Consider the following 8297-nt stretch of genomic DNA (forward strand, 5'->3'; position numbering starts at 1 on the left):
CAAGGACTAGAAGGCAGAAGGGGACAGGAAAGCTGGTGATAGGGAACCCAAGGTTGAGTAAGGACAGTGTTGACATGTAGTGGGGTTGTTAACCATTGTCATAGGGCAACATGTATACTAACTGTTTAATGAGAAACTATTTTGTTCTGAAAACCTTCATGTAAAGTGAGAATAGCAGCACAACTGGAAGAACGTAATCAATGTCACTGAAATGTAGAAATTTTTGAAATGGTGGATTTTTGGCTATGTATATTTTCACAAAAAAAAAAAAAAAAAAAGGTCGAGAAGGGAGGCGGTTGACATGTCGTGGGGTTGTTAACTCATGTTATAAAACAATATGTGTACTGACTGTTTAATGAGAAACTATTTGTCCTGTAAACCTTCACCTAAAGTACAATAAAAAAAAAAAAAAGAGAGAGAGAAGGAGGGATGGAAGTGGTCAGAAGACTTCTTCAAGGAAGTGACATTTAAGGGGATATGAGACCTAAAAGATAAATAGGATTTAACCAGTTAAAAAGAGAGAAGAACGTTCCAGGTAGAGAAAATATCATTCATTCATTCACTCATGTTGCTGTTGTTGTTAGGTGCCATCAAGTCAGTTCTGACTCATAGTGCCACTATGTACAACAGAACAAAACACTGCCTGGTCCTGTGCCACCCTCACAATCTTTGTTATGCTTGAGCTCATTGTTGCAGACACTGTGTCAGTTCATCTTGTTGAGGGTCTTCATCTTTTCCTCTGACCCTCTACCTTACTAAGCATGATGCGTTTCTCCACGGACTGGTCCCTCCTGATAATATGTCCAAAGTACGTGAGACGAAGTTTCGCCATGCTTGCTTCCAAGGAGCATTCTGGCTGTACTTCTTCCAAGACAGACTTGTTTTTTCTTCTGGAAGTCCACGATATAGTCAATATTCTTCGCCAACACCATAATTCAAAGGCACCAATACTTCTCACATCTTCCTTATTTTTTGTTCAGCTTTCACATGCATACAAGGTGATTGAAAACACTATGGATTGGGTCGGCGCACCTTAGTCCTTAAAGTGACATCATTGCTTTTAAACACTTTGAAGAGGTCTTTTGCAGAAGATTTACCCAATGCAACGCGTCTTTAGATTTCTTGACCGCTGCTTCCATGGCTGTTAATTGTGGATCCAAGTAATAAATCCTTGACAACTTCTATCTTTTCTCCATTTATCTTGATGTTGCTTATTTGTCCAGTTGTGAGGATTTTTGTTTTCTTTATGTTGAGGTGTAATCCATACTGAAGGCTGTAGTCTTTGATCTTCATCAGTAAGTGCTTCAAGTCCTCTTCACTTTCAACGAAGGTTGTGTCATCTGCATATCGCAGGTTGTTAATGAGACTTCCTCCAATCCTGATCCTGCGTTTTTCTTCATATAGTCCAGCTTCTTGGATTATTTGCTCACCATGCAGATTGAATAACTACGGTGAAAGGATACAACCCTGACGCAACACCTTTCTTGACTTTAAACCATGCAGTATCCCCTTGTTCTACTGCCTCTTGGTCTACGTACAGGTTCTTCATGAGCACAATTAAGTATTCCGGAATTCCTATTCTTTGCAATGTTATCCATAATTTGTTATGATCTACACAGGCGAATGCCTTTGCATAGCCAATAAAACACAAGTAAACATCTTTCTCATAATCTCTGCTTTCAGCCAAGATCTATCTGGCATCAGCAATGATATCCCTCATTCCACATCCTTTTCTGAATCCGGCTTGAATTTCTGGCAGTTCCCTGTCTATGTACTGCTGCAACCGCTTTTGAATGATCTTCAGCAAAATTTTACCTGTGTGTGATATTAATGATATTGTTCAATAATTTCCACATTCTTTTGGATCACCTTTCTTTGAATAGGCACAAATATGGATCTCTTCCAGTCAGTCAGCTAGATATAAGATCAACATACAAAAGTCTATTTCTCTACTTAATCCAAATAGAAATAATATATATATTTTAAAGTTAGTACCTATAATGGCAACAACAACCAAAAACAGAAGGTACAGAAAAATGTGTAAGATCTTTGTGGGAAAAACCATAAAACTTTGTTAAAAGACAATAAGGAAATTCAAATGAGTGGATAGATATAGCATGGAAAACACAGTATCATAAAGATATCAATTCTTCTAAGGGATATTTGATATACCAAAAAAAAAAAAAAGGCTATGGACACAGGCAGGTATATCTGTAGATCTGATGATAGACAGTAATAGTCCCTAAAACTCCATATTGTTACAACTTTCTTTCTTCTTTTATATAGACTCTTTCCACTGCCTAGAACTTTGTTCCACCTAGTCTGTTTGACAAACTTTTATTCATCCTTTGAAACCCGGGGGAAACCTGATCTCCCCTGCTTTTGATGGCCTACATGAACAGAACCACACACTCTCTCTTATGGGCTGTGTGAGGTAAAGAATTTCACTTTGCCCAAAGAATTTGGTCTTTGTTCTTGATTCCTTAGAGATAATCTCTAAAATCTTGGAATTTCTTAAGTGATTGAAGTGTTTTAATGAGGTCTCCAGACCACACACCACACACCACAGATGGTTTATGCTAATGAGCTGCCTCTTGGATTGGGCTGACTGTGCCAGAAAGACCTACCACTTGATATCAGCCCAACCTCAGGGGAGGAAGGTTGATTCAATCAATCATGCCCACATAGGAGGCCTCAATAAAGGCTCTGGACATGGAAGCTTCATGGCTTCCTGGTTGGCGAAAGATATTTGTTCTCCGGAGGGTGACATGCCCTTTTTGGAACATGAAAACTCTGTGTTGGGAACCCTCCCAGACCTCACCCTATGCGTCTCTTCCTTATTGTGGTCCTAATTTGTATCCTTTATAATAAAATTGTAATTGTAAGTATAGCGCTTTCCATGAGTTCTGTGAGTTGTTCTAGCAAACCATCAAACTTGGAAGTGGTGGGAGACAGCAGGTTGGAAGTGAGCGTGTTGTGGGGACTCCTAAGCTTTCAGCCACATCTCAAGTTTTGTGCAGACTTAGCAGTCTGGAGGATAGCATCCTTTTAACTTGTGAGATCAGATATAGCTCCAGGTGGTTAGGGTCAGAGGAAGAGGTATTGCTTGTGCAGTTGGAGGCAAAACAGATTGGTTGAGATTGATTAACACAGGATGCTTCTGCATCTTATGCTGACTTCTATTATTGCTTGGGACACAGTGAATTCTAATTATGTGTCTATATGTCTGCCTGAAGCTAGGCTTTCACCAGCAGAGTCCACGTCTTGAGAAATAATCAGAAAAGAATGTCAGCTATAAAGTTTCTAAAGACTTGAGTGAGTTCCTAACAAATAAAACCCGAAAAACCAAATTAGTTGCTGTTAAGTAAATTTTGACTCAGGGTGACTTCATGGCAAATCATGCCCTCCACAGGGTTTTCAAGACTGTAATCTTTTGGAAGCAGAATGCCAGGTCTTTCTTCCAAGGCACCTCTGGGTGGGTTCAAACCACCAACCTTTCAGTTAGTAGCTGCGCATTTAATGGCTTACGCCACCCAGGGACTCCTTCTTAATGAATACCTGTTGAATAATAGAATGTTCAGAGTACCCCAGGCTCAGGGGGATGATTCTGAGCAGATCATTTACTCTCTGCCTGTTCTTCCCCACCTTCCTGATCTGGTCCCTGGGGAACTCTGGAAATAACCTAAGAGTCTGAGAGTCTGGATGTTGGAAACCCCAGACATAGGGGCACTCTCAAGGGCAAAAGTCTGCTCCAAAGCCTCTGGCCAGGTGCTTCAGTGCCTCTTTTATACCAGACAGACTTTGCAGAGAATAACCATCTTCTTCCCCAAAGGCTCTCTGGCCTTCACTGAGGATTCCCTCCTGAAAGGAATGAACAGGGCATCTGTTCACAGCATTAACTACTTGAAAGAGAGGTTATGGCTGGCAAGTGACATAGAACCCAAGTCCTAGAAACTTTTGCCAAGTTAACATAAATCAGAAATGCAGGAAAGAAATGTCTGCGATTGCAGTATTAAGCAATGAAGGGATACCATTTATTTGACAGGAGATTTAATTTCCATCTTAATTTTCAGCAAACATGAATTTTATAAAGGGAGATGCACCTATATACCCTCCAGAGTTCTTATAGTATAAATTCTGTGTTTATGTAACCACCTTGACTTCACCATTTGAGGCTAGTTTATAATCTCCATGAGGGAAGGGACATGATTTATAAAACTATATATTTACATAGGGTTTTGCACATAATAGGGTCCACTAAGAACACATTGGAGTCCTTGGGTGGTACAAAAAGCTAATGAGCTCAGCTGCTAACCTTAAGTTTGGAGGTTGAATCCACCCACAGGCACCTCAAAAGAAAGGCCTGATGACCTTCTTCTGAAAAATCAGCCACTGAAAAGCCTACAGAGTACAGTTCTACTCTGACACACATGAGCTCACCATGAGTCAAAGCTGACGTAATGGAAACTAGTTTAGAACACATTGATGGATGAATGAGTGAAGCAGAGACATGTATGAGGTTAAAAACCTCATGTTTAAGTAAACGGCAGAGGGTTATCTTAGGTATTCCCAGTTGTATTTGTTGGTAGCACCTTCTTAGATGTATAAAGAGGATTTAAGCATTTTGCCTTAAAGTGATCCTAATGAGGCTCTTTCTACACTGGCTCCAAGGCTGGGACACAATTGATGATGAGATGCTAAGCAGAACTGCTCTCCAGAAGAATAACCAGATCTGTGTTTTTAAAGCAAATATTCCCTGAGCATCTACATGTTGAAGGCATTGTAGGTAAGCCAGAGGCAAGTCTTCAAAGGAACCTACAATCTGATTAGGGAAATAAGCATACACAAAAATAAAACCAGAAAGTGACAGAGAGGAGACTGGGTATGCTGAATGAGAGATGAGCTTGGAACTCACAATCCTGAGTTTCCAAAATGGCCCCTATATTTGGAAATATTGAAGAAGGGCTTAACTGGAGGGAAAAGAAGAGGGGAAAAAAAAAAAAAAACAGAGCAGATAAAGGGGACACAGTTCTGTTTCATTTTAGTGGTGGTGTTTTTTTCTAAAATTTTACCAAATACATGGACTTGGTTAAAATTCAAGTAATAAAGAGGGGCTTATAATAAAAAACAACAAGCTTCTTACCTCTATTGACACTTCCTAAGAATAACCTCTTTTAACTCTTCTAGCTACTTTTTCTGGCTATCTAATCCACTTGTACTACTATTTTTCAATTTACCAATTTGGGACAGGACCACTGGCTTCCTGATTTTTTGGATGAGGATTTAAGTCTCTAGCTCCACCTTGACCTCTCAAGATCCTCCAATATAGTTGTTAATATTTTACTCTTCTCACATTTTCAGTTCTTTAAATAAACAAATATTTAAATCTTGATTTATTTTCCATTGACCATAGAAAGTATTCTTGATTCCCCATTTTGAAAGGTTAATGTCTTAGGTTGAGTTCTCTAGAGAAGCAAAACCAGTAAAGCATATAAATATATATAGAGAGAGAGATTTATATCAAAGAAATGGCTCACGCAGTTGTAGAGGCTGGAATGTTCCAAGTCTGTGGATCAGGATAGAGGCTTCTCCTGATTCATGTAACTGCAGGGGCTGGTGAACCCAAGATCTGCAGGTCAGAGAGCAGGGTTCTTGCTCACAGGCTGTGAAGACTGACAAATTCCAGCACTGGCAGGCAAGACAGCAGATAAGCTGCTAGCTCAAGTCCCAAGCACTGGAGGTCAGATGAACAGGAGCCAGCTGCAGAATCCAGAATGAGCAAAAGCCCTAGAGCCTTGCCAGAATGTCTGCTTGTATTTGGATGCAGACCACATGCCCAAAGAAACTCCCTTTCAGACTGATTGGCTACTCACAGCAGGTCCCATCATGAGGGTGATCACATATCAAATCTCAGCAGGGAAGTGATCACAATATTATATGACTGCCAAAACACTGAGAATGATCGCCCAGCCAAGTTGACACACAATCTTAACCATCACAGTTAGAATATTTTATTTCACTTACAATTACAAAATTTCTTTCTTGTTCCATGATTGTTCCTTCTTCTTTGGATCTTGACCTTGTCTGCTGGCTGCAATATGTTTTCAAATCACTCTGAGAATAATAATTAGAACTTCTTAAAAATTTTTTCTTTCCCCCAGTTATTTTCTCTACAAGTACTGTTTTCTATTTGCTTATTTTCATGTTTCCCTTTCCTACTGGAAGGCTTCCACAAATGTCTAAAAAAAAAAAAACCCATTGCCAGGGTTTCCAAGGAGTGCCTGGTAGATTTGAACTGCCAACCCTTTGGTTAGTGGCTGTAGCTCTTAACCACTATGCCACCAGGGTTTCCACAAATGTCTGGAGACCTTAATTGTCCTTTCATTTTTAACAAAAAGGCATTAAATTGTTAACTGGGATTTCTATGACTGCAGGCAGGGCTTGCCAACTGGTAGGCTTTATCAGCATTATGCTAAAAATCAGTTGTCCTGAAGTCCATTCTGACTCATGGCGGCCCCATGTGTGTCAGAGTAAAACTGTGCTTCATAGGGTTTTCAATGGCTGATTTTCCAAAAGTAGATGGCCATGCCTTTCTTCTTAGGCACCTCTGGATAGATCAAACCACCAGCCTTTTAGTTAGAAGCCAAGCATGTTAACCATTTGTCCCCCACAAGGACTCTTGCTAAACAAACAAACAAAAAAACCCAAACCCACTGAGGCAGAGTTGATTCCAACTCATAGGGACCCTATAGGACAGAGAAGATCTGCCACCTACCCCATAGGATTTACAAGGCTGTAAATCTTTATGGAAGCAGACTGCCACATCTTTCTCCCACAGAGCAGCTGGTGGATTTGAACATCTGACCTTTCAGTCAGCAGGTGAGCACTTCAACCACTGCACAACCAGAGCACTTTCTAGGGATCCTTTGTAGGGACTCCTTGCTAGGGACTCCTCCTAAATGCCACTAGGCACAGGCCTTTTCTCTGGGGACATTCACTTTCTTTACAGAAAAAAAAAGCATCTCTAATGTTTGGTTGGAGTTCTGGTGGTGCAGTGGTTAAGAGCCATAGTGAGCTATAGCTGCTAATCAAAAATTTCAGCAGTTCAAATCCATCAGCCGCTCCTTGGAAACCCTATGGGGCAGTTCTACTCTGTCCTATAGGGTTGTTATGAGTCATAATCGACTTGATAGCAATGGGTTTTTCAATGTTTGGCTGGCTGCTAACCAAAAGTTTGGTGGTTTGAATCTACCCGGAGGCATCTTGCAAGAAAGGCCTGGTGATTTACTTCTGAAAAATCAGCCATTAAAAATCCAATAGAACCCTGTTCTACTCTGGGAAAAAATATTTGCATATCTGATAAGGGATTTGTATCCAAATATGTAAAGAATTATTGAAACTTAATAATAAGAAAACAAACAACCTAGTTTTTAAAAATGGGCAAAAAGACACTTCACCAGAAAAAATATAGGGATGGGAAATAAACATAAAAAGATGCTTAACATCATTAGTCATTATGGAAATTCAAATTAGAACCACAATGAGATACCACAACACATCTATTAGAATGTCTAAAATTAAAAAGACTGACCATACCAAGTGTTGACAAGGATATGGAGAAATTGGAACTCTCATAATCTGCTGGTGGGAATGTGGAACGGTACAACTACTTTGGAAAACAGTTTGAAAGTGTCTTAAAGAGTTAAACATACACCTACCATGTGATCCAGCCATTCCACCCCCAGGTATTTACTCTATAGAAAGTCCACACAAAGACTTGTACACAAATGTTCATAACAGCTCTACTTGTCATAGCCCCACACTGGAAACAAATTTAATATTTCCCTAAAGTGGAATACTCTTCAACCATAAAAAGGAATGAACTATGGGTGCATTCAACAACATGGATGAATCTTAAAATAATTATGCTGAGTGAAATGAGCCAGATAGAAAAATACATACTGTATGATTCCATTCACATAAAATTCTAGAGAATTCAAAATAGTAAGATATAGTGATCCAAAGCAGATTAGTAGTTGTTTGAAGATGGGAGGGACAGATTTGGTATGAAGGAGGGATTACAAAGGGGCACAAGGAAACTTTTAGGGGGGATGGATATGTTCATTATATTGATTGTGGTGATGGTTTCATGGGTGTATAATATGTTAAAACTCATCAAACATATGCACTTTATTGTTCATATATTATACCTTAAAAGACTATTAAAAATACATAGCATTTATAATGTTTTAAAACACAGAAAACAAAGAAGAGAACAAAAATATCACTGGCAAATT

This window comes from Trichechus manatus, unplaced genomic scaffold (genome assembly GCF_000243295.1).
Source record: "Trichechus manatus latirostris isolate Lorelei unplaced genomic scaffold, TriManLat1.0 scaffold00073, whole genome shotgun sequence".
NCBI lineage: Eukaryota > Metazoa > Chordata > Mammalia > Sirenia > Trichechidae > Trichechus > Trichechus manatus.